Source organism: Ambystoma mexicanum, chromosome 1p (genome assembly GCF_040938575.1).
Source record: "Ambystoma mexicanum isolate Mex_15411 chromosome 1p, UKY_AmexF1_1, whole genome shotgun sequence".
NCBI lineage: Eukaryota > Metazoa > Chordata > Amphibia > Caudata > Ambystomatidae > Ambystoma > Ambystoma mexicanum.
Window position 1 is genome coordinate 33,098,917 of NC_090921.1, and position 27,179 is coordinate 33,126,095.

Consider the following 27,179-nt stretch of genomic DNA (forward strand, 5'->3'; position numbering starts at 1 on the left):
CAAAAGAAAAGAAAAGTCTTGAACCACTTCTTATCAGCTCCAAGTCAAAATAAAGGAGCATCAAACAAAATTATACTGGTAAGAATTCTCTGTTTGGTTGATGAGATCCTCCTCCAATTCCGGCAAAGAAAATAGCACCAATGGTAATCTTGGTTCCCTTCTCTTCAGGATTCTCTGCCACCGTTCAAAATAATAGTCATGTAACTTCTCCAGCTACAACTTTACAATGGGTTAGAACCTCTGTATTGCATTTGGTATATTTGACAGACTGCTTCTCTTTAGGATGCTGCTTTCTCTTAACACCCACTCTTCAACTGTTATTACTATGAAAACATCCTTTGTCCCACAGCATGCCACTGCTTTAAACCACTCCAATGTGACATCCACTGACAACTTTATATACCACCACAGTTCAATTACTTCTACCACTGCTTTAGACTTCTTAATGATCAGGCAAAGCTACTTTGACCTCCTCAGGTAGGCAAGGCCCTCTTTCCTTGAATCAGCTCCAAAAAGGGGGCAGCCTCTTTGCCTCTTCCGTCTGTCTGACTGCCACAAAGTTGACCTGCCTCTGCCCACTAGACTTACTTCCTTTCAGCTTCAGCAGTCTTTTAACAATACAGGTTAACTTCTTTCAATTCTTTACACCCAGCTCCCCTTGCCCAGCTTTCTCCCACTTTTTCTGCCCAAGAAAATTACCTAGAAGCCCTAGTGCCACTCTTCCAGCTACTGGTAACAATGCCAAACTTATATCTGAGGTCACTGGACTGTTGACAACATCACAGATTAAGTGGATGTGTTTTAACAAGGCTTGTTTCACTATAAAAGGGTTTGACCTATTGGCTCGGGTAATTTGTGTTCTCCTCTACAGTGTAATAACCTCTTGAAATAAAGAGTGTCAATTCTAGATAATACAAGGTTCAGCCTTCAAAGTGTAATTGGACACACGCAACCACTCTTTGAGGTACATTTGTAAACTTGAACTATTGGATGTAATTGTATTCCTTTGTAGTATCAATGAGGTAACTTCTGACTTCCCCCAGGAAACACAATTGGTCATACGTGACCTTCCGTTGATTTCTAACTCTTGTAACTCTTGTAAACGTTAATGTTTGGGAATGGCCTCAGAACCCGTTCTTCTGCGCAATTAAGGACACACAACCACTCCAGTAATATGAAAGAGTTTAACAATGGATGTAACAGCTATTACGTCTCACACGAACACTGCAGCTTTCAGAATAAGCGCGAAGGCTACATTTCCACTGTTAACAGTCTGCTTAAGAATAACAAACAACTTCTACTTGCTTTTAACTATACGCGAGCCTCTTTGGAGCAGTTTACAGTTACCTGCAAGGCTTGTTGAGTGAATCTGAGCACAGTGCTTCATTCACCGGCTTCAGGGACACTGCGGTTGTGGGTTGCTCTCCTTCCTCGACTTCCTCAACTACTGCTACTACTTTGGGCTAACTTGGGATCTGCAGCCTCCTCCAGCATGGGTGTATCCGGTACGGCCTCCTTAATTGGGACTCTCTTCCACTCCTGAGACCCTCTGCTTGCCTTCTGTTTCTGGGCTCCTGCACACTCTTGGCTCTGCAATCACAGCAACTCGGCTCACATGGGTAAAGCTTCACTTCCAGTACGTCTTCCTCTGCGCAGCCTCTGCAATACAGGTTTTGAGAACACAGGACCCTCTCCTAACTTGCAGGAGAAATCTGCTGTCTCCACGTTCTAGCATCCCTCCTGTGCTCCCACTTCCTCATGAATTGCCAGCCTTGTGCTTCTCCTCTAGTACTACTGCCAGCCTTCCAACTCCTGCGCCAGCTCCTTCCTCCTCTGCTTTCCTGCTGGGGCCTTTTTTACCTCAAAGGGTTGACAAATGGCTTCAGGCGTGAGCATTTAGTTTCAATTGCTTGACCCCAGCAATGGCTATTAGGTTTAATTGCCTGACCACTGCATCTACATGCCTCTTCAGCCCTCTTCCTGCATGATTCTTCACACCAAGGAAAGGCAATAGTATGCATAACAAGGGCTGTGGGAGTTGTAGTTCATGGCTTAGACAAAGTTGTTTCTAAGAGAACAAGCACCATTACTCGTACTGTCCAACTACCCTTTCTCACCAGCCAGCTGCTACCTCTGTTTTTTTTTAATCTATGTGCAGCATTTTGATGAAAATGCTTAATGGGTTCTAAGATTTCCTTCAGGCGTACATTTCATCAAAGGTACATGGAGGCACATCCAGTGTGTGAGTGGGGAATACAGAGAGAAATGCAGCTTTCTTTTTTATTTTTTTTATTTTTTTTTTATTGTTTAATCAAGACAGATTTTTACAATACTTTCTTGGCGATTCCTGACAGTGGATAAGTGCTTATCTAAGTGTTGCAGTTTCATTTGCAGGTTTTTACGCGTGACTTGTTGCTTGTTCACAGGCGTTGCCGTTAAGTAGGGTTTGCTCAATGTATTCTAACATTTTAGCCGTAGCAATTTGCCAGGTAGTTTTATCGCCTCCAATGAGTCTGCACCACCATGTGTTTTCTTCATGTAGGATGTCAAAACCATCCAATTGCCGCAAGTAGTGCTGTCTGCTGGATGCAGTAGCAGGACAAATCATGAGTACATGTCTTATAGTCTCTTTTATGGGATGTATGGTGTTGTCGCAGAATCTACAGACTTTTGTTTGGGCTTGTCCTCTGATGTGTAATATCTCATTTGTTTTTGGTAGATTAAGTCGTGCTCATAAGATTAGGTTTCGAGCCTGTTTGTTCGGAAATTGCTTTATAAAATTTTGCAACTCATTTCTTTTCAGCGTGTTGGGTGGCAAATGAGAGGTAAGCTGTAATTTGGCAGACGTATCTATTGTCCTTGCCCAGTCTGCATCTTAAATTTTTCGTAGCACTTTACATGGGTTAACAATAAGTTCTTCTTCGTCTGATGCAATTTCGTGTAGCCCCGCAAGATTTTCTTCTTGCCATGCCATCAGCATGACACAACTTTTGGTGTCCATTTCACGTTTTATCATGTTGAATATCTTGTTGCTGCTGTCCATTCTGGTCTTTCTGAAAAGCACGATGGTATTGCAGGTCACTGTGCATTCCAATGACTGGAGACTTAGTTCCCGACGAATGGCTGCCCCTGATGTAGAGTTGGGTAGTTTCAGTATTTTATGCCAGAACAAGGCCTCCAGTTTTGCCCATGTTCGCTTAGGGATCGCGGGCATTGCTTCAGTCCCATATGTAACAGCCGGCACAACCTTCATGTTATAGAAGTTTAGTGTTGGCACGAGTGAGTACTTTCTGAATTTGCTATCGATGGCCTTTGCTTGTGCTGCTAGTTTGTTCATCTTCGCGTACAGTTCGGATTGCATTGTGTCTTCTTGAACTGTCCAGGAGTACTCCAAGATATTTGAACGTGTTCACAGTCTCAATTTTTGTTTGACCCAGCTGCCAGTTGAAGTTGCTAGGTTTTTCATTATGATTTTGAAGGATCATGATTATTGTTTTGCTTATATTGATTTCTAAATAGTTGTCCATAGCATACTGTTGTAAAGCGTTGAGTTTGCGTTGTAGCCCTATTTGCGTCTGATCGAATATGGTGAGGTCATCAGCATATAGAAGGTGACCAATTTCCGTTGTTCCAAGTTTCGGCGGAAAAGCTCTTACTGTTTTCGCAATTTCTTGCATATCGCCGATATAGGTCAAAAAAAGAGCGGAAGCCAGCGGACACCCTTATTTCACTCCACGTGTGCTGTTGATTTCATCTGACAGTTCGCCTTCACGACTGAATCGCACTCTCATTGTGGTGTTGCGGTGAAGAGCTTGTATCGGATACAAGATGTCATCGGGGCAATTCCACTCCTTTAGCTTCTCCCATAAGAGTGGTCTCTCTACTCGGTCGAAAGCTTGAGTGAAGGCAGTGAAGACCACGAATAAACTGCACCTGTTTTGCAGGGCTTTACTTTTTAATTTGTTGCAGGCCAGGATGTTACATGTCGTGCTTGTTTTTTTTAAAACCGGCTTGGAAGTCGTTGTTACATTCTGCCGAAGCAGCCCACACTTGAAATCTCTTCATTAATAGTGAGGCGTATACCTTGCCTATGACGTCTAATAGGGCTATAGGACGAAAGTTCATTGGATCCGTTAAATTGCCTTTTTTGTAAATCGGTATGATTATTGCTTTTGTCCATGACTTGGGCATTGCTCTAAATTCGGTGCAGCGGTGAAAGATGTCACTCATGAGGCTGGCCCATTCCGTTGGATATGTTTTCAATTCGGCGTTGGAGATGCCGTCTGGGCCTGGGGCTCTTGAATTTTTTAACTTCTTAATTACGTCCAGAATGTCCTCTTAACTTTCTAGGTTGACCCAATTTGCTGCTTCCAATTGTTGCTCACTACTGTTATCCATTGTCGCTGCTTTGAAGACTGTTTCAAAGTGCTTTTCCCACGTGTGTTGACTGATGTTATTCAAAATTTGGTTGTCTAACGTTTTTCCTGTGTCTCTTAGTAGGGTCCAAAGGTCTCTGCTATTATTCGTGATGAGTGCTTTTGTGATTTGTTCTGCATCAGCCTGGTACAGTTCATGTCTATGCGCCCTCACCCATGCTTTATACCTTGTCTTGATGCCTTTGATGATTTTGGGCACTTCTGCTAGTGTGTTGTTATATGCACCTTGTAACGCTCTTCTATATTCACGCCTCTTTTCAATTAACTCTTTATTATATACATGTTTTGTGTCCCATTTTGTTGCATTGCCACTTCTTTTTTTATGCCACTTGTGCGGTATCAGCAAGGGTTGGTAATCAACTGCATTCTCTGATTCTGAGTGTAAGACTGCCTTATATTTTGTTGTCACTTTGATTATGTCCTTGGCGCTTATTTTAATTTGAATACCTTGGGCATCAGGCTCGACTTGGAAGCTTGTTTGAGTGTTATTATTGGTTACTAAGTGCCACAATGTTTCTAGCAGATTGTGATCACTTGCTGGTGTGCAGCTTTCCACTGTTTTGTCCTTTGGGGGTGTGATGGCAGGAAAGACCTGCAAACAAGCCTTAGAAGATGCAGCATCTAGAGGGAAAAGAGAAATCCCGCACTGGACGGACAGGGCCATCCTGAAACATGGGTAAAGAAATCAAGAGAATCAGAGAAAGCCCAAATACCCTGCACATGTACTGAATGTGGGGAAAGCTTTGCCGACGGGTCCAGCTTCCTGAGGCATCAGAGTTATCACTTGAGACCCCATAAATGCACGTACTGTGAGCAGAGATTCCGCCAAAGCTACCAACTCATGACACATCTGAAGATCCACATGAAGGAGAAAGTGTTTCCTTGCCGAGCCTGTGGAAAGAGCTTCACTAACAGATACAGTCCCACGTGGGCGACAGACCGTATAAGTGCACAGAGTGTGACACAAGCTTCACTATGCTGTACAATATGTGCAAACATCAGAGATGCCACACCGGGGAAAGACCATTCCAGTGTACAGAGTGTGAAAAAAGCTTCAGGCACCGCTCGAATCTCTACCAACATCAGAGATGCCACACTGGGGAGAGACCATACCAGTGTATGGAATGTGGCAAAACCTTCAAACGACGCACACATTTGCACACGCATCAGAGAGCTCACTCTGGGGAGAATCCTTACAAGTGCACAGAATGTGGTAAACACTTTACTCAAAAATCAAACATGAGGAGACATGAGAGGAGCCACTCTTGAGGGAAACCCTACAAGTGCATAGTATGTGGTAAACACTTCACTCTGATGGCACACCTGAGGAGACACCAGAGGATACACTCAGGGGGGAAGCCGTATGAGTGCACGGAATGTGGTTAACACTTCACTCTGAAGTCACACCTCAGGAGACACCAGAGCATACACTCAGGGGAAAAGCCATATGAGTGCACAGAATGTGGTAAACACTTCACTCTGAAGTCACACCTCAGGAGACACCAGAGCATACACTCAGGGGAAAAGCCGTATGAGTGCACAGAATGTGGTAAACACTTCACTCTGAAGTCACACCTCAGGAGACATCAGATAGTGCACACCAGTAAGTTGCTATGAGTTCTGGTACCTTTATAAATTGGTTAAATCTCTGCTACGATATAGACAGACCAACCACTGACTTAACATCCACACTTGGAACTAGAGCAGAGAAGTCACTCCAGTGCTGGCTCCCAAGCAGCCTGGTAGCAACAGCGCATATCTGACATAACAAATCTGGAGAACTGCTCATATACTTCATTAACTCCCCTGTGCTTATAGTCCTGTGGTGTTGGCATACACCGCATGTATAGAACCACAGTGATTTCCCAAGAAAAAGCTACTGAATTGCATACTCTGCTGCACTGGAAGCTCTGCACTGGACACCTATAGATTACAAGACGACGATCCGTGACAGGTTCCAGAGAAGGATCTTATACTAACAAGCTCTGACGCAGGAACAAAGTTCATTCTATATTAGAATAATATTCTTACAAACCAAGAGATACGAAGAATGGGAAATAAAGACACATAAAAGGAAAAGAAACAAGACCTCACTTAATAAAATGTACCATTAGGAATGCAGGAATGGAGAGGCCACGTTTATACATGAAGCGTAACAGTGGAGGCAACTGAACCGTCAGACATGCCAGGCATATACAACCAAGGACACAACAAGCTATTATTCTTTCCATGGGGCCTAACAGTGCTTTTTTTAACAGTGCAGTGTTTCACAGAATTTGTCCAAAAACAAAGGTTTTAAGACTGTTCTTGAGGGCCCCTTGTGAAATATTCCAGCTTTTCAGTAGCCGCAGAGGGGAGTCTTACCGCCTCCTGGGACTTTTGGGGAGGGTATCTGCCAAGAAAGAATACAAGTGGGTCAAATGGAGAATTCTTTATGTGTTTTGTTTTTGTCTTTATTTATTTGTTGGGTTGAGTAGATGCATAGGCACCACTGCAGCTCATAGAAGTAGAGGCATAGAAAGCTCAGCAAGACGTTCAGGCTTTCAGAAGGACCAATGTGGCATCAAGAACTCATGCAAGTGGGGCATGGTCTCCGTCGCCGTGCCATGGGGCCGGGGCTCAGACAACTATGTTGAAACTCTGGGCAGGCAATTAATGAGAGAGTTCATTAGTGACAGTAGAAAAAGGGGAATTGGCAGGAACTGAGTTTGGAGAAATGATACACGCTGTGAAGCGGGTTCAAAGGCGGCTGAGAGATCAGCAAGTATGCGGGTGGAGAGGCGGTGGGACTGGTGAGCAGTGGAGCGAAGGTTGGAGGCATGGAGAAGAGTGTTTACTACGAAATTCATATTGGCATGAATGTGCCGGTGTGCATTACAGACATCTCTCTCAAATGTTGGATCAACAATGGGAAGGATTATTAGCTTCAGTATTAGGTTTTCTAAGGCAGGGATGGCTGTATCCACTGCATGGCATGTGGGAAGATGCCTTGAAGGGGGTTGAGATGTGAGAGCAGGGGGGAGACGGCCAAGATCAGTAGGAGCACATGGTAGATGGCAGAGCCAATGATGCGTCTCAGCTCAGCAGGGCAAGTATGAGTGAAGTGTGATAGATCAGAGAGAGTGGGGCAAAAGGAGGAGGAGGGTCTCCTGTAGTTTGGCCCTCCTGGATACCTTTGAGTTAATACCATTGATGGGGAAGGAAGAAGCGATAGAGCATGGCCTGGTGGTGCGAGCAGATACAGGATATAAGAATGTAGGTGTGGGTATCATGGACAGATTCCTGTCCTGATTTGTTGACTGACTGGGAAGATCTGCTGGCTAGAGGGACAATGGCATGAGTGGGTGAATCTGATGGCTAGAGGGACAATGTCATGAGTGGGTGAATCTGCTGGCTAGAGGTACAATGACATGAGTGGGTGAATCTGCTGGCTAGAAGGACAATGACATGAGTGGGTGAATCTGCTGGCTAGAGGGACAATGTCATGAGTGGGTGAATCTGCTGGCTAGAGGGACAATGACGTGTGGGTGAATCTGCTGGCTAGAGGGACAATGTCATGAGTGGGTGAATCTGCTGGCTAGAGGGACAATGACATGAGTGGGTGAATCTGCTGGCTAGAGGGACAATGTCATGAGTGGGTGAATCTGATGGCTAGAGGGACAGTGACATGAGTGGGTGAATCTGCTGGCTACAGGGACAATGACATGAGTGGGTGAATCTGCTGGCTAGAGGGACAGTGACATGAGTGGGTGAATCTGCTGGCTAGAAGGACAATGACATGAGTGGGTGAATCTGCTGGCTAGAGGGACAGTGACATGAGTGGGTGAATCTGCTGGCTAGAAGGACAATGACATGAGTGGGTGAATCTGCTGGCTAGAGGGACAGTGACATGAGTGGGTGAATCTGCTGGCTAGAAGGACAATGACATGAGTGGGTGAATCTGCTGGCTAGAGGGACAATGTCATGAGTGGGAGAATCTGCTGGCTAGGGGTACAATGACATGAGTGGGTGAATCTGCTGGATAGTAGTACAATGACATGAGTGGGTGAATCTGCTGGCTAGAGGGACAATGTCATGAGTGGGTGAATCTGATGGCTAGAGGGACAATGTCATGAGTGGGAGAATCTGCTGGCTAGGGGTACAATGACATGAGTGGGTGAATCTGCTGGATAGTAGTACAATGACATGAGTGGGTGAATCTGCTGGCTAGAGGGACAATGTCATGAGTGGGTGAATATGCTGGCTAGAGGTACAATGACATGAGTGGGTGAATCTGCTGGCTAGAGGGACAGTGACATGAGTGGGTGAATCTGCTGGCTAGAAGGACAATGACATGAGTGGGTGAATCTGCTGGCTAGAGGGACAGTGACATGAGTGGGTGAATCTGCTGGCTAGAAGGACAATGACATGAGTGGGTGAATCTGCTGGCTAGAAGGACAATGTCATGAGTGGGAGAATCTGCTGGCTAGGGGTACAATGACATGAGTGGGTGAATCTGCTGGATAGTAGTACAATGACATGAGTGGGTGAATCTGCTGGCTAGAGGGACAATGTCATGAGTGGGTGAATCTGATGGCTAGAGGGACAATGTCATGAGTGGGAGAATCTGCTGGCTAGGGGTACAATGACATGAGTGGGTGAATCTGCTGGATAGTAGTACAATAACATGAGTGGGTGAATCTGCTGGCTAGAGGGACAATGTCATGAGTGGGTGAATCTGCTGGCTAGAGGTACAATGACATGAGTGGGTGAATCTGCTGGCTAGAGGGACAATGTCATGAGTGGGTGAATCTGCTGGCTAGAGGTACGATGACATGAGTGGGTGAATCTGCTGGCTAGAGGGACAATGTCTTGAGTGGGTGAATCTGCTGGCTAGAGGGACAATGACATGAGTGGGTGAATCTGCTGGTTGGAGGGACAATGTCATGAGTGGGTGAATCTGATGGCTAGAGGGACAGTGACATGAGTGGGTGAATCTGCTGGCTAGAGGGACAGTGACATGAGTGGGTGAATCTGCTGGCTAGAGGTACAATGACATGAGTGGGTGAATCTGCTGGCTACAGGGACAATGACATGAGTGGGTGAATCTGCTGGCTAGAGGGACAGTGACATGAGTGGGTGAATCTGCTGGCTAGAAGGACAATGACATGAGTGGGTGAATCTGCTGGCTAGAAGGACAATGACATGAGTGGGTGAATCTGCTGGCTAGAGGGACAATGACATGAGTGGGTGAATCTGCTGGTTAGAGGGACAATGTCATGAGTGGATGAATCTGATGCTAGAGGGACAGTGACATGAGTGGGTGAATCTGCTGGCTAGAAGGACAATGACATGAGTGGGTGAATCTGCTGGCTAGAGGGACAATGTCATGAGTGGGTGAATCTGCTGGCTAGAGGGACAATGACATGAGTGGGTGAATCTGCTGGTTGGAGGGACAATGTCATGAGTGGGTGAATCTGATGGCTAGAGGGACAGTGACATGAGTGGGTGAATCTGCTGGCTAGAGGGACAGTGACATGAGTGGGTGAATCTGCTGGCTAGAAGGACAATGACATGAGTGGGTGAATCTGATGGCTAGAAAGACAATGACATGAGTGGGTGAATCTGCTGGCTAGAGGGACAATGACACGAGTGGGTGCATCTGCTGGCTAGAAGGACAATGACATGAGTGGGTGAATCTGCTGGCTAGAGGGACAATGTCATGAGTGGGTGAATCTGCTGGCTAGAAGGACAATGACATGAGTGGGTGAATCTGCTGGCTAGAGGGACAATGTCATGAGTGGGTGAATCTGCTGGCTAGAGGGTAAATATTGCAGGGGTAACTACTGCTGTTTTAAATTCACATATTTCCATAGAGCGAGTTAGTGGATGAGCGAAAGCTGGGGGGAGAGATCCTGAGGTGGTGACGCTAGGGGACTTTCTTTTGATGATGGCTGAGTGAGCCAGAACGAGAGTGAAGGGGGAACAAAGATGCTAAAGGCGACATGTGAGCAATCAGAGGGTGATGTGTTGGGTGAAAGCAGAGAATTCAAGAGGAGAGTATTGAAGCATGAGGTCAAGCCATGAGAGTGGGTAGAGGATTGTGTAAAATGCTCAGGGATTGGTGAGAGAGAGAGAAGTCCAGCTGAAGCTAGTGGGTCTTTGATAGGTTTGTTAGCTTGAAACAATCCATGTTAATGGCTAGGACATGTATGAGAGATGGAGCAGTGAGTCAACATTAGTAAAGAAGAGATTAAAGGTGCCAGCGAGCTGGGTGGGAGCTAGAAGTTGAACAGAGGTGTTCTCTGTGGAGGATGGTGTGAGGTCATACATACGCTAAGAGGAGCTTCTGGCGTCTCTATTAATCATCTGACCAACACATTCGTTTGTTAGTAGAGTGGAGTGTGCAAAGGTAGCAGAGCCTATGTTTAGGGAAGCCGGAGTAGCAGTGTCCTGGAGGGAATCCATGTTTCAGTGTCAGCCATCATAGAGTGTGTAGGGCGTTGACAATCATAGAGGTCTGTGAGGAAGAGGTTGGCATTCTAGAGGAGCTGGGCGAGGTTGGAGGAGTATGGTGAGTTGTTAGAACAGCTTACAGGCAGACAAGTGGGGGAGATAAGGTGAGAGAGAGAGAGGAATGGCTAGGGTGTCATTTACGACGTGTAGAGACTAAAGAGTGGGGTGAGGGCAAAAGGACTGAATGATGAATGAAAGTACTAGTAGGTGCAATCAATCCTAGTCTTGCTTGATAGCGAAAAGCAAAAAAAAAGTGCATAAATGTGCAACATCATTAGATCAGGAGGGACCTATGACTCCTCAGATCACGCAGGAGTTGGGTCGAGGCAGGTAGTGGGATTTCATGTCCCTCTTACTGCTCTGGAAAAGCTTGCTTAAATAGAGATTTTGTAAAGGTTACTGTGATATGATAGGTTATTTACAACGCACTTAATACCCAGAGGTTTCTAAGCGCGACCCGGGGATTGAACCTGTGTAGCTCCACGTTGTCTTGCTTCCAAGGCGAATACGTTGGTTATGGGGCTGAGGTGGCAAAGGTTCTGCCCCCATGTTGTCTCTTTAAGAGGTTCTCCCCTTCTGATCTGTCAAGAGTGTTCTGAGGTATTTGGAGCCCTTAGTAATGTCAGGCATCGATTAAAGGGACGGTTTGTTTTTCTGAGTCAAGGTGTCTTTATTAATTATTACCACTGTCAGTGTTGAGTTGTAAAAATGCCTGCAGAAGCCAAAGGAATAACCTGGAGCAAATAAGGAGGCTGCGTATTTGTGAAGGACGGGCCACCAGAAGGCTTGGGAACCCACCCGCCAGGGCCAGGGAGTCATTCCCCCTGGCCTGTGTCTTCTGGTCAAGAGGACATTTTTGAAACTTGAGGAGAATGGAGTCATTCTCCTGGCGTAAGAACATTCTGTTTGAGTATTGTATTGTTTATTTATATAGCGCCTACACACAGGCAGTGTTTCAAAGCGCTCAAGAAGCGTGGGAACATGGGGGAAAAACAACAGTCGCCCAGAGCCTTTGAAATTCTGAGGCGATTATAGTCTGCACAGGCAGAGTAAGTGCGTAAAATACATTTAACAGTTGAGTCACAGCCAATAGGCCTGACAGCGATTCTGCACTTTGTACCAGTGCAATTAAGGGGGTAAACAGTGGAGACCAGACGATCTTCAAGCACGTTTCATTTGAATCGTGCAAGTACATAGACAGTAACAGGGTGGGGGAGGTCCAAGTGCACCCAGTCGGTGGAGACTGGGGTAAGGGCAGAGAGAGACACTCTTTTGGGTTCGTTCTAAGTGCCATGAAGGTGGGTTGCTATAGGGTCCTGAGGCAAGTGCGAGAGACTGGCGGGGGTGCCCTGGACCAGTGAGCCTCTGAGGTCCACCAGGTGGCCAGTCAGCAAGCTGTAAGGAATAGGAGGGAGTGATGGAGAGAGCAGAGAGTTAGGTTAGCAGGGTAGAGGGAGAGCGAAGGAAGAGAAAAAGAGAAAGGTCTTGAGGAGTTTCCGGAACTTAAGAAGGTCAGGCTCAAGATGGTGGACAGAAGGGAGGCTATGCCAGAAAGAGGCACCTGCTGAGGATAAGATCTCCCTCTAAATCTCTGCTTGGAGAACCGGCTCACTCCCAGAAGGTTGAAGGTAGATGAGCGGAGGGCTTGTGAGGGACAGTATTTAGATAGGCAGCATTACAGGTAGGTAGGTCCCAGGCCCCAGAAAGCCTTGTGGACGAGGCAGAGGGTCTTGAACTTGATCCTTGCAGCCACAGGGAGCCAGTGGAGGTATTTCAGCGCCGGAGAGATGCGGTCCCTGGGGTCGAGGCCAAGGATAAGTCTTGCAGTTCTGTTCTGGATGAGCTGCAGAGGGCGCAGGGCCAAAGAACTGAGGTTGAAAAAGAGGCTGTTGCAATAGTCCAGACTAGAGAGAACCAGGGCTCTGGAGACAGTGAGCCTCTGGGGGAAAGTGAGAGAACGTAGATTACCTTTCAGGAGGTGTAGCTGATAGTTAGACCGTTTAGAGATGTGAGAGGAGAAGGAGAGAGTGGAGTTGAAGATGACCCCAAGGTTTTTTGCCTTGCAGAAGGGTGCGGCCGCAGGGCCAATTGAGGCCAGCCAGAGTGAGAATGGGAAAGCGGGAGCAGGGGTCTAAATGCGAACAATCTCAGTCTTACTGGCGTTGAGGCAGAGGTTGTTTACAGAACACCATGCCTGAATAGCGTACAGATAGTCAGATATGAGCGAGGAGGCGGAGGTGGCTGAAGGTAGCCTGAAAGATAGTTGCGTGTCATCCGCGTAACACTGGAAGTTAGAGGTGGAATTGGCAATCACACGTATCAAGGCAGCCATATAGATGTTGAAGAACCAGGGGGAGAGGTTAGATCCCTGGGGAACGCCACAGGTTGAGAGAGCAATAGTCGAGAGAAAGGCTCCAAGTTCCGCCTGGGATGGGCGGTCAGAGAGAAAGGAAATTAACCACGCCAGAGCCTGACCTGTTATTCCCAGGGTGTCACAGAGACGTGCGATCAGGATGTTATGGTTAACCATGTCAAAGGCAGAGGAGAGATCATGGAGAATGAGGACAGAGGGAGTGTTAGTGTCAAGATTTGAGAGCAGATCTTCATGAGTGTCCAGAAGAGTAGTTTCTGTGCCTCTGGATGATCTAAAGCCAGATTGATGGTTGTGGAAGCAACCAATAGATTCAGTGTGGAGGGTCAGCTGAGTGATAGCCAACTTCTCCAGGAGTTTGCCCAAGAAAGGAGTGATGGCGATAGGGTGATAGTTTGCTGGAATGGAGGGGTCGGCAGAGGGTATCTTGAGCAGAGGGTGCACAAGGGAGTGCTTAATGGCAGTTGGGAAAACTCCATTGGAGAAGGAGGGATTGCAGAGATCAGCCAAGGCTGGGACGAGGGAGTCAATATTGTCCTTAATGGTTTGAGAGGGGCAGGGTTCCACCTGTTTGGATGAAGCCATCATAGACCGGCCTCATCCGGTGTGACAAGTGAGAGAGAGGAGAGGGTAAAGGGAGGGGGGGGGGCCAAGGGAGGCTCCAGTGTTGGTGTATGCTGTGGTGTGGAAGAGAGGGTGGAAAAAATGTCTTGGGTTTATGTGGTGAAGTGTGCAACCAGAGGTGAGCAAAGGTCCTGGGTAGGTGTGACAGAAGAAGAGGCTGGTGCAGGATTGGCCAGTTCCTTGCAGACTTTGAAAAGATTGCCTGTGTTGTTTGATGCCATGGAGATGCAGGATTGAATAAATAGTCTCTTCTTGGAGTAGATGCAGAGTCGATATTGCCTTTGAAGGAGGCTGCAGGCCAGTTTGTCAGATGGTCCCCCCGACGAGTTCCATTACCACTCAGCTGCCCTACATTTGCGTTTAAGGGCAACCAGATTGGAGTTGAACCAAGAGGTGCACTTTTTGGAACGCTTCAGTGGGACCCTCATGGCAGGGGCAAGAGTGTTGCAAATAGAAAGGTTGAGGTTAGCGAGGGCTGTGTCAGGGTGGGAGTCAGCCGCAGGAGTGGAAGGAGGAGAGTAGGTGGAGGCAAAGGCAGTTACTGTCACTTTTTTCATTGGTCTGGTGACTTTGAAGCCGAGTGTGTTGCTGTAGGAGGAGAGGAGCGCGTCAGGTGTGTTGAGAGAAGAGACTGGTCGGTCCAGGAGAGAGAGGTAGTGAGAGGGATAGAGAGAGGGATGTCAGTAGAGATGAGAACATCCAAGGTGTGGCCTGCTGTGTGCGTGGGGCCAGAAGATAGGATAGATAGGGAGAGAGAATTGCATAGGTTGTGGAAAGGTCCTGAGGAGTCAGCAGAGTCCAGATGGATGTTCAGATCACCCATCAGGAGGAGTTAAGATGAGGCGAAGACTAGAGAGGAGGCCAGGTCAGCCCATTCCGAGAGGAAGAGAGTGGACTGTCCTGGTGGCCGATAGAAGGTGGCAATAATGAGAGAGGATTTGGGGCAGAGTGAGAGCCTGCAGACTAGGCACTCGAAGGAGGACTAGGCCTAAGTAGGGATGATGGACACAGGTATCCATTCTGGCAAGATAAGCGCCACTCTGCCACCTTTTTCCTTAGGCCTAGGCACAGAGAGGATTTTGTAACCTTCAGGGTGCTGTGTGTCAATGTTCATGACATAGCTTTCCTTGAACCAACGTCTCTGTGATGGCGACCACATCAAGATCCATGGGTTCGAGGAGGTTGCTGATGTCAGCTGAGTGTTTGATGGCTGAGCGAGTGTTGAGAGTGGCAATGTGGAGCAGCTTGCCATCTTTGAGGGTCTTCCTTGAGGGAGGGGAGGCACAGGGGACAGTGGTCTCAATTGAGGGTGGCAAGAGGGCCAGGGAGAAAGTGAAGGATGGCGAGTGAGCCAAGGCCGACAAGCGTGCCGGGGCAGTACAGCAGGGTAAAGGTGCCTGTACAGAGGAGGAGGAATGCACAGAGGGCAAGGGAGCCTGGCCGGAGGGAGAGGTGAGGTTATGGAGGTGAGGGAGGAGCCTGTCAAAGAGAAGAAGGTTGGGTTGAGTACCCTGGACCATGATGGCTCCATTGAAATAGACATTAATGATGACTCTGGAAATGGCGAAGAGGTCAAGGAGAACGTCCTAGCGAGTGCCACCATTAATGGGAGAAGAGGCGATAGGAGAGAGAAAGACAACCATGTAGCGAGTCCATAGGTCAGGTGCGTTAACGAAGAAGAGGATGTCAGCGAGAGTCTCTCTGGCGAAAGCCGTGACATGGGTGTCTGCAATAGGAAAACCTGAGTTGGAGCCCAGAATATCCTTCTTAAGTTTGTTCCAGCCAGATTTAGTGATAGGAGAAGTATAGGAGATAGCGAAGCAGTTGGAGAGGTTAGGAGGGATAGATAGCGACATGGTTGGTTGGAGTGGAGGGTGGGGCACTTACCAGTCTGAAGCACTGATGCACACGGAGAACGGGGAGTGATCGGAGCGGTACAGGGGAAGGGGGGAGACAGAGGGTAGCGCACACAGGTAATGAAGACACTGCATAGCCACTAGGCACAGCTAAATCAATTTTGGCATGACAAGGTCCTGATCAAAATGCAGCAATTGGGAGCACCTAAATTCAATTTAGGCAGAGCAAGGTGAAAAACACATGCAGCAGCTGGACTCAACGAAATTCGAATTTGGCAGAACAAGGTGAAAACACAATGCAGCAATTGGAAACCACAAAATTCAATTTTGGCAGGATAAGGTGAAACACAGTGCAGCAATTGGGAACAGCTATATTCAATTTAGGCAGAGCGAGGTGAAAACACGTGCAGCAGCTGGGGTAAAGAGGTGGGACAGTCACAGGTGTGGAGGAAGATGGTTGATGAAGTTAGATTGAGGGAACTGACCTTTGAGAAATGTTAGATGTTCCATTGTTTCGAAGTCCAGAACGTGTGGAATTCTCCTCAGCCTCCATGTGAACATTGGGGGTGTGGGAGAGGATCCACAGACCTGGCCAGGCATCAGACAGGGGAACAGACAGCCTTAGAAAGTGGGCCTTAGATGAGGGGGCCGGCTAAAGCCTGCCGGTCCCCAATAAGATAGTATATGCCGCCCAATGACAAATAGGCATGCAGGGAGGCAGATAGGCAGGCACTCGGACTGCCTTCACAGGCAGAAAAATGCAGCAGCCATTTTGGAATAGCTGCGTGGACGGCACGGAAATGCACACCAGTTGTGAATTCCCAGCACTTGCGACATCACAGAGTTGTGGGGCACCAGAAAAAAGATGCCGCGCAGCGTGGCGAAAACATGCAATATTTTCCACCAAATGTATTTTCTTTTTTCGTTTTGAAAATGTTTTTATTTAGGAAAGTTGTTGCGACGCTTCTCCAGACCCAGGCATCCTCCTTCCTTAGTGTAGGAGTGGTGTGGTGGCCAGGCACGACCTCCAGACGTGCTATCAGGTTGCCAGTAAAGGAGCACCCCTCTTCACGCTCCGGAGAAAGAGTAATAGATGAAATCCAGTGCCTTCGTTTTAGTATAAGAGAGAGAGAGATAGGTTTGGACACAGGACGGTGACCTTTACTTTGATTGGACATTGTGACTTATTCCTTGCTTTTAGGGTGAGGCAGGGAAACCCCTCATAGAGATCGGGATAGTGAGGATTCCTTCTTTGATAAATGCCATCTCTTATGGTGCTATGATGTCGGTCTGGGATTGATGTTCAATTCTTTGGACATTTTAAAGCTATAGAGGTGCTGTTTCGAGCTGTGTCCACTATTCTGGAAATAAGCCCTCTCTTTTTTTCTTTCAATAATGGCTCAGTAACCTGGTACTCATATTTATAGGGCAGTGTATCCTCTGTCAATTAACAGTGTTCCCAGTACCAAAGGATTCACTTTGGAGTATTTAATTGATCTTAAAACCATCTTAATCTGCTTGGAGGCTGGGTAAAGACTCTTTGGATCCTGTGTGGTGGAGTGGCCCCTGGATGCACTATTGAAGGATAGGAGGACTTCCTGTTTGGAAGGTTCCTCGGCATGCCAGGTTGTTTTTCTTCTATCCAGTGGTGTGGTGGAGTGGCCTCTGGATACACTATTGAAGGCTAGGAGGACTTCCTGTTTGGAAGGTTCCTCGGGATGCCAGGCTGTTGTTCTTCTATCCAGTGGTGTGGTGGAGTGGCCCCTGGATGCACTATTGAAGGCTAGGAGGACTTCCTGTTTGGAAGGTTCCTCGGGATGCCAGGCTGTTGTTCTTCTATCCAGTGGTGTGGTGGAGTGGCCACTGGATGCACTATTGAAGGATAGGAGGACTTCCTGTTTGGAAGGTTCCTCGGGATGCCAGGTTGTTGTTCTTCTATCCAGTGGTGTGGTGGAGTGGCCCCTGGATGCACTATTGAAGGTTAGGAGGACTTCCTGTTTGGAAGGTTCCTCGGGATGCCAGGTTGTTGTTCTTCTATCCAGTGGTGTGGTGGAGTGGCCCCTGGATGCACTATTGAAGGTTAGGAGGACTTCCTGTTTGGAAGGTTCCTCGGGATGCCAGGTTGTTGTTCTTCTATCCAGTGGTGTGGTGGAGTGGCCCCTGGATGCTCTATTGAAGGTTAGGAGGACTTCCTGTTTGGAAGGTTCCTCGGGATGCCAGGTTTTTGTTCTTCTATCCAGTGGTGTGGTGGAGTGGCCCCTGGATGCTCTATTGAAGGTTAGGAGGACTTCCTGTTTGGAAGGTTCCTCGGGATGCCAGGTTGTTGTTCTTCTATCCAGTGGTGTGGTGGAGTGGCCCCTGGATGCACTATTGAAGGTTAGGAGGACTTCCTGTTTGGAAGGTTCCTCGGGATGCCAGGTTGTTGTTCTTCTATCCAGTGGTATGGTGGAGTGGCCCCTGGATGCTCTATTGAAGGTTAGGAGGACTTCCTGTTTGGAAGGTTCCTCGGGATGCCAGGTTGTTGTTCTTCTATCCAGTGATGTGGTGGAGTGGCTCCTGGATGCTCTATTGAAGGTTAGGAGGACTTCCTATTTGGAAGGTTCCTCGGGATGCCAGGTTGTTGTTCTTCTATCCAGTGGTGTGGTGGAGTGGCTCCTGGATGCTCTATTGAAGGTTAGGAGGACTTCCTGTTTGAAAGGTTCCTCAGGATGCCAGGTTGTTGCTCTTCTATCCAGTGGTGTGGTGGAGTGGCCACTGGATGCACTATTGAAGGCTAGGAGGACTTCCTGTTTGGAAGGTTCCTCGGGATGCTAGGCGGCTGTTCTTCTATCCAGTGGTGTGGTGGAGTGGCCCCTGGATGCTCTATTGAAGGTTAGGAGGACTTCCTGTTTGGAAGGTTCCTCAGGATGCCAGATTATTGTTCTTCTATCCAGTGGTGTGGTGGAGTGGCCCCTGGATAAACTATTGAAGGTTAGTAGGACTTCCTGTTTGGAAGGTTCCTCAGGATGCCAGATTATTGTTCTTCTATCCAGTGGTGTGGTGGAGTGGCCCCTGGATAAACTATTGAAGGTTAGTAGGACTTCCTTTTTGGAAGGTTCCTCGGGATGCCAGGTTATTGTTCTTCTATCCAGTGGTGTGGTGGAGTGGCCCCTGGATGCACTATTGAAGGTTAGGAGGACTTCCTGTTTGGAAGGTTCCTCGGGATGCCAGGTTGTTGTTCTTCTATCCAGTGGTGAATATTGACATCAGTAAGCATGCCTACTCATATAGCCTTGTGTTCTTTGTGGGAGTGTTTGGCCCTAATGAGGGTAGGTGCCACGCCTAAGGAGGGCTTTGTGGCATGTTGGTGTGCTGATGGGTGACTTCTTCACTTACATATGGGATAAGATTAGTCATTGACATGTTAATGATATGATATGATAGTTTATTTATATAGCGCCTATACACAATGTGTTTCAAAGCACTTCAAGGCAAGGGAGGGAACAAGGGAAAATACAATGACATTCTTACAGGCCATGAACAGTAAGGATGTGAAATTAACTATCGAACTCGGCCTGACGACATTTCAGATAGTGCAAGAGCTAAGACATAGATCTAAGGAAGGGAGGGGGAGAGTGGGAAGGAAATGGAAACAGACAGGTGACTACCGTACTAGGCCTGACAACATTTCTGGTAGAGCCGGAGAGAAACAAAAGGTGAGGGAGAGGGGTGCAGAAAGGGAGGGGAGGAACAAAACAAGCGACTATCATACTAGGCCTGACGACACTTCAGATAGTGCTTGAGGTGGTTGGGGGGAGGAAAAAAAACAGTAATGGGAGGGTGGAGTAAAAAGACGCGGTTGCTATCATATTAGGTCCAGGGACAATTCTGATAGAGAAGTGCATAGATAGGAAAAGGGAGAAGGGAAAGGAGGAGAGAACAGAGAGTAAGCAGTCAAAAAGAGTGGAGAAGCAAGAGTGGAGAGCGAATACAATTGCAGAAGTCAGTAGTAACACATAATGTTGCAAGGCATGGTACAAGATGAAGATAGGAACAGCATGATTCAGGGCCACCATGAGTATACGATGCAAAGGAAGTCCAGCATGAGAGTTGAGAAAGGGTGACGCACCGTGAATGAATGAAGTCCATAAAAGTCAAATCCAGCATTGGCCACAAGACGCTGATGGTGAAACCAGAATGTATCAGGACAGACTCCTGCAGAAGTAGTGGGTGGGGTTTGCTAAGAGGTGAAAAAGAGCAGCAGACAAGAAGGCACCAGTTGGGCAGGGCTTAGGCCAGGTGACATAGATCCACTTGCACCTGCTCTCCATCTGCAAAGGAAAAGAGGCTGGAGGGCTCCTTAAGTAGGGAAACAGAGCGGCAAGCAGGAAGGCAACAGGTGGGCAGGGCTTGCTAAGTGGTGAAAAAGAGCGGCAAGCAGGAAGGCACAAGGTGGGTGGGGCTTAGGCCAGGTGACATAGATCCACTTGCACCTGCTCTCCATCTGCAAAGGAAAAGAGGCTGGAGGGCTCCTTAAGTAGAGGAAAAAGAATGGCAACCAGGAAGGCACCAGGTGGGCGGGGCTTGCTAAGTGGGGAAAAAGAGCAGCAAGCAGGAAGGCACAAGGTGGGTGGGGTTTGCTAAGTGGTGAAAAAGAGCGGCAGGCAGGAAGGCACCAGGTGGGCAGGACTTAGGCTAGGTGACCTAGATCCACTTGCACCTGCTCTCCATCTGCAAAGGAAAAACAATCATGGGCAAGTGAAATGCCCTTACCACCATTTCATTATCTTGTCCAGAGTGCCTATGTATAACTCTTACCGGGAGCCGATTGGACGGGGTATAGCTGGTGTACGTCTCGTATAAGACTGAGTGCAGAAGAATGTATGTGGCACTTTTTTGAAGTGTGGGGAAGCTATGGAAAGCAGAGCTTGGAGGCAGAAACTTGGCCTGGAAAATAATGTTTCTGCTTTTGTAGACACGTATCATGAATTTCTCATTCTAAAATGTAGGGGTTTTGATTTCCCGTCGAGTACCTCCAACTATAGGACTGGGAGTCAGTGTGCTGAAGGAGCTTTTCAAAGTCACTTTCTACTTGGATAGGTGATGGGGGTATACCAACATATCAGTGACCTGTTCTTTGGCGTTAACGGACCAGTGTAAAGGGAATGTGCAGAATGTCGTATAGCGCTAGTTTTGATTGCTTTCCCATTTGTAGTATTTATATCTTATTTTATTTATTTATTGGGTGAAACAGTTTCAGCAATAAAACTTTACATACATACACAATTGATACAAAAGACTAAAAAAACCACAGTAAAATTCCTTATCGTGAAAACAGAAATATGTAAAGGTAGAATATTTTCTTTTACAAACTTTCAACACTGCAATAACAAATGGCCACTGTTACTCCCCAATGCCCAGAGGGATAAAGACTTATGGATGCGACACGTGAAAGAAAAGAGATGAGGTCACTGTGTAATAAGACCCAATAACATGTCATATCTGGCTGTGTTCTTAGGCTAAAGTAATGCCATTGTGGGCAATGACATACCATATATTAAATGTTTAAACTTATACGACCATAGGCCATGTCATAGATCATGTCATGTTTTATAAGTTCTTGAAGGTATAACTGTTTTAATAGCTTAATTGTTTTGATGCCAAGACATTTTAGTCAAATGATACATATGTTTTTAGAAAATGTATGTTTTAGAAAATGTATTTTTTAGAGGTCTTACCTGTTTTACATGTTTTATATGTCCAGTATGTTCATATGTCCAGTATGTTCATATGTCTTATATGTTTGGTAAAGGTTCATAATGAATTAATACAAATAAATAAATAACCAATTGATTGCTGGGATCTGACAACAGGGTCCACCACAAAAATTCACATCATAAAAATAGCCTGGTTCTCAAATAGGATTTAAACATTACTTCACGTTGTTCACAAAGTGCTGAGCAATCAGTAATTAAATGTTTTAGTGTTTCACACAACGTCATACAAAAGCGACACAGGCGATCAGCAATTGGTAAATCTGTTACCAGCACCCAATATATCATTCGTTGGAAATAGATTCAGTTTCAGTTGTAGCCAGAAAGCTCTAACCTATTTAGAAAAATGTCTTTTCAAACATTTTTGCAATGCATTGTAAGGTTTTACGTCCATCACAAAGTGATCAAAAATCTTATAAGATTCTAGATGGGATCTATTCGCAATCCAATCATTTTGGTATATTTTGTTTTTAACCTTAATAGGAGTACATACGAGATCCTCTAGCGTTAAGGCATTAAGCTCAGTTAAGTCATTAAGCTCAAGAACACTTAGAGAGCCATTGATCCATTGGTTTAGAGTCACACAGTTATCCCGGCCAACAGAAAAATACAACTGTTCAAACAAGGTAGTCGCTTGGGGATATACAACATTCCTTAGTAACTGAACTCTTCGCCAAGAAACCCTGGACTCCAAAGAAACAAAGCCCACAAAATGCCGAATAGCAGCCAAAGGAGTGCTTGTAGGAAATGAGAAAATACGCTTCCAAATTATGGATTCTCCTTTAGACCAAAGCAAACTGTCTTCTCGTACCTAAGCCCCAGAGGGCCACCTTGGAACCAACATTTGGTCGTACCTTTTAACCACAGGTGCAAGTGAAAATCGCCCATATTTTTTATCAAGCACCCAGAGTTGGGTGACAGCAGCGATTGCTTTTAATTTAAGCACCTGGTTTACCAAGCCAACTGATTTCTTAGCTTTAAACACTACACCCAAATATTTAAATTCGGACACCTCCTTCAATCTGTGGACATCAATACACCAGCCAAATGTGGTTCTTCCAGATAGTGGCTTGCATCGATTCGTAGTTAGAAACTTGGATTTAAGAACATTAATAGATAAACCTAGCTCCTTGAAGTAATCCCCAACAGCAGTTAAAGGTCGTTGTAACCCTAGTGCAGTAAGATCCAATAAAATAAGGCCATCTGCACATAGTAGATAGTGCAGTTTGAGGGATCCCAACTTTGGAGGGTTTGCAATAATATTTCTAAAGCCTCTCCTATTCCAAGAATATAAAAGTTAAATACAAAAATCGGGCTAACACACATCCCTGACGAAGGCCACAGACCGCGTAGATTCACCCAGTACAATTTCCCCCTTGATCTAATCTAACCTTCAATCGAACCTTTGCGTGCAGTTGTTCCAAGATGCTCCCCAGATGTTCAGGGCACCCCTGGATCCTTAATATGTTCCATAAAAGTACACGATATACGCAGTCGAACGCCTTTGTAATATCTAAGAAGGCCAGGTGCAACGTGCCCTTTTTCGTATTCCTTGTTTGGTTAGCAACTGAATAAGAAAGCAGTTAAGGGATGTGTTAGTGCCCCTTGTAAAACCAGATTGGTTAATATCCAACAGAGCCGAGCCCTCCACCCAGCATTCAAGAGCTTGTAATAAAAATCTGCAGAAAATCTTATACGAAGCATCCAAAAGGGAGATAGGGCGGTAATTGGCAGGATACGCTCTATCCCCCTTTTTATAGATCACCACAACTATTGCCTCCATCCAAGTCGGAGGAAACTGCCGACTTGCTAGAATGTTACGAAACAATTGAAACAACACCTTTGCCTATAGGCGAGGGGGCAATTTTAGAGTTCCATTCATGAGCCCGCGTTAGACTTTTTCGGCACTTTTAATAGCACATATAATCCCCTCAATATCTATATCTAAGGCCTCCCATGTAGGCAAATGTAATAGTACTATGTCGCTGACCAAGTGGACAGCCCTTACAGGGCATGGGAGGGCATACAGGTTGCGGAAGTAGTGCTCCCATTGGGCCCCAGATATTGGCTGTAGTTGGAGAGCCGTTTGAACAAGTGGTGCCCTAATTAACCTCCAGAAACTGGACAGATTACTTGATCTTAAGGCAGACAGCATCCTTTTGAAATAATAGGTGCCTATGGCTTTTTAGCCAATTTCTGTAGCTTTGTGTTAATTTCCTCATTATTATCACTGCAGAGCCCAACTTTTTCGCTGTTCTAATTTCTTTTCTTAGCTTTCTTTTTTTTTTAACAGATCACTGAATTGAATTTAGGAGTTAAATCCAAGTTCTTAGGGTTTTGATTTAGCACTTTCAGTGGTAACAACCCCTGCAAATTATTCTGGAACTGCGAGTCAAAAGCCTGAGGGGACATGTAAAGAAATGCACCCCCCAACAGATCCTGTTCAAGTTCACCACTGAAGTGATGTGCACGTTTGGGCCGCCATAATGTAGCCTGGTCTCTGGGTCTAACTTCAATGGACACTACAGAGTGAACTGTGGGTCCAAACCTGTTGACTCCTTTCAAGACCACCACCAGCTGTGAGTGGTCGCTAATTGGGCTGTGTCTCACCTTCAGTGATTGAAAGCTAGTAGACATGAAATTTAAGGTAAACACGTAGTCCAGCGTTGAGCTGTGGGTCCCGCTAGACCAGGTATATTCAGGCGGTATGTCCCTCTTGATGTTACCATTAAGAGGAGACAGATCTAACGTTTCAAAGAGACAGCAAATCGCTCTCTCCCTTTCTCTGATACTCTGTGAACATTGCCTGGCAAAATCTTGGTTATACCAACAAACATCAAGACATTCTGAGTTGAAATCCCCCAAAATAACAACCCACGCGCTTGTAGAGGCACAATAAGGTTCAATAGGCTTGGTGATTGATGACAGAAAGTCTACCAAACATGACGAGGCAGGGTTATAATAGACAATAAGAACAATCAAACACTTGCACGCACAGTCAATACAATCCCACCAAGTAATGTTCATGGCCAGAATGTCCCTGCACCCTATGGCAAGATGCTCCACCCTTGAGCCTGGGAGCACTCGCCATGCGCTGAGAAGACCACAAAAAGGTCTCCCTTTGGGCCCTTTTTGAGCGGGCTCATGTAAAACCGTAAACCCCTCAACAACCGGGGTGTCGAGCATAAGGGTTCCTTGAGGCCCCTTCTCAAATCTCTTAGTAGCGGTAGAGGGGAAGAAAGCACGCGTATTCCAGGAGAGCTGCCTCATCCATGTATTTCATTTAGGACCTTCCTGTGTGAATTTGTGTTCATGGAAGGAGTTAGTTACATGTGCCCAGTCATACGACACTGTACATATATCCTGGTGAATAGTATTACTAGTACTCACTTTACAATTAATAAGGAGCGGATCACATGGGTTAAGTTCTGGTCCTCCCCCTCGTGTAGGCCTCTAGGCATCGGGCAACAGATAACCCATGTTATGCAGAGAATCTGACTCTGCCATGACCAGTGATTTTATCAATTCTGAATAAAAACCTACTTTTACCAAGTCCACCCGTCTACACTTTAGAAAACATATTCTGGCAATATCTCTTCATGTAAGCGATTGTAACAAAGGAATTTCTTTAAATACTGCCAGGATATATTGACGATTCATTGGGTAGAACCCATTGACCTTAAACACACGCTTCAGGGATATGCAAACCACGTCTTCCCCTGATTTCTGTCCTAGCCCAGCAGAATTCAGCAGTATATTTCCCTGTTTTGCTTCCCCTTTTAGGGGAAGCTTAAAAACTGGAGCCCTACCTACTAGGTCCCTTGGGTATCTGTGGATTTTGAGTTGACAAGATAGGTAGACAGGCCTGCCTCGCAAGTCTCAGCCTCCTTTCTTCCATAGTAGTATAACATCAGGATCTGCATCTGAATGGACCTGAGGAATCTGCAGAGACGGCACCCTGCCTCGCGAGTCTCAGCCTCCTTTCTTCCATAGTAATATAACTTCAGGATCTGCATCTGAACGTACCCGAGGAATCTGCAGAGACGGCACCCTGCCTCGCGAGTCTCAGCCTCCTTTCTTCCATAGTAGTATAACATCAGGATCTGCATCTGAATGGACCTGAGGAATCTGCAGAGACGGCACCCTGCCTCGCGAGTCTCAGCCTCCTTTCTTCCATAGTAGTATAACTTCAGGATCTGCATCTGAATGGACTTGAGGAATCTGCAGAGACGGCACCCTGCCTCGCGAGTCTCAGCCTCCTTTCTTCCATAGTAATATAACTTCAGGATCTGCATCTGAACGTACCCGAGGAATCTGCAGAGACGGCACCCTGCCTCGCGAGTCTCAGCCTCCTTTCTCCCATAGTAATATAACTTCAGGATCTGCATCTGAATGGACCTGAGGAATCTGCAGAGACGGCACCCTGCCTCGCGAGTCTCAGCCTCCTTTCTTCCATAGTAATATAACTTCAGGATCTGCATCTGAACGTACCCGAGGAATCTGCAGAGACGGCACCCTGCCTCGCGAGTCTCAGCCTCCTTTCTTCCATAGTAGTATAACTTCAGGATCTGCATCTGAATGGACCTGAGGAATCTGCAGAGACGGCACCCTGCCTCGCGAGTCTCAGCCTCCTTTCTTCCATAGTAGTATAACTTCAGGATCTGCATCTGAATGGACCTGAGGAATCTGCAGAGACGGCACCCTGCCTCGCGAGTCTCAGCCACCTTTCTTCAATAGTAATATAACTTCAGGATCTGCATCTGAACGTACCCGAGGAATCTGCAGAGACGACACCCTGCCTCGCGAGTCTCAGCCTCCTTTCTTCCATAGTAACATAACTTCAGGATCTGCATCTGAACGTACCCGAGGAATCTGCAGAGACGGCACCCTGCCTCGCGAGTCTCAGCCTCCTTTCTTCCATAGTAATATAACTTCAGGATCTGCATCTGAACGTACCCGAGGAATCTGCAGAGACGGCACCCTGCCTCGCGAGTCTCAGCCTCCTTTCTTCCATAGTAATATAACTTCAGGATCTGCATCTGAATGGACCTGAGGAATCTGCAGAGACGGCACCCTGCCTCGCGAGTCTCAGCCACCTTTCTTCCATAGTAATATAACTTCAGGATCTGCATCTGAATGGACCTGAGGAATCTGCAGAGACGGCACCCTGCCTCGCGAGTCTCAGCCTCCTTTCTTCCATAGTAGTATAACATCAGGATCTGCATCTGAATGGACCTGAGGAATCTGCAGAGACGGCACCCTGCCTCGCGAGTCTCAGCCTCCTTTCTTCCATAGTAGTATAACATCAGGATCTGCATCTGAATGGACCTGAGGAATCTGCAGAGACGGCACCCTGCCTCGCGAGTCTCAGCCTCCTTTCTTCCATAGTAGTATAACATCAGGATCTGCATCTGAATGGACCTGAGGAATCTGCAGAGACGGCACCCTGCCTCGCGAGTCTCAGCCTCCTTTCTTCCATAGTAGTATAATTTCAGGATCTGCATCTGAATGGACCTGAGGAATCTGCAGAGACGGCACCCTGCCTCGCGAGTCTCAGCCTCCTTTCTTCCATAGTAATATAACTTCAGGATCTGCATCTGAACGTACCCGAGGAATCTGCAGAGATGGCACGCAGATAGGGGTA

At 46.7% G+C, this 27,179-nt stretch overlaps 1 protein-coding gene and 1 pseudogene across 1 annotated transcript in view; both read left to right on the forward strand.

Moving 5' to 3' along the window:
• The window catches only part of LOC138565198 (uncharacterized), a 201,452-nt gene that overhangs the window by 77,300 nt on the left and 96,973 nt on the right, over nt 1-27,179 (forward strand). The window lies entirely within an intron of this gene.
• Nucleotides 5,278-6,053, forward strand: LOC138447625 (zinc finger protein 436-like; annotated as a pseudogene).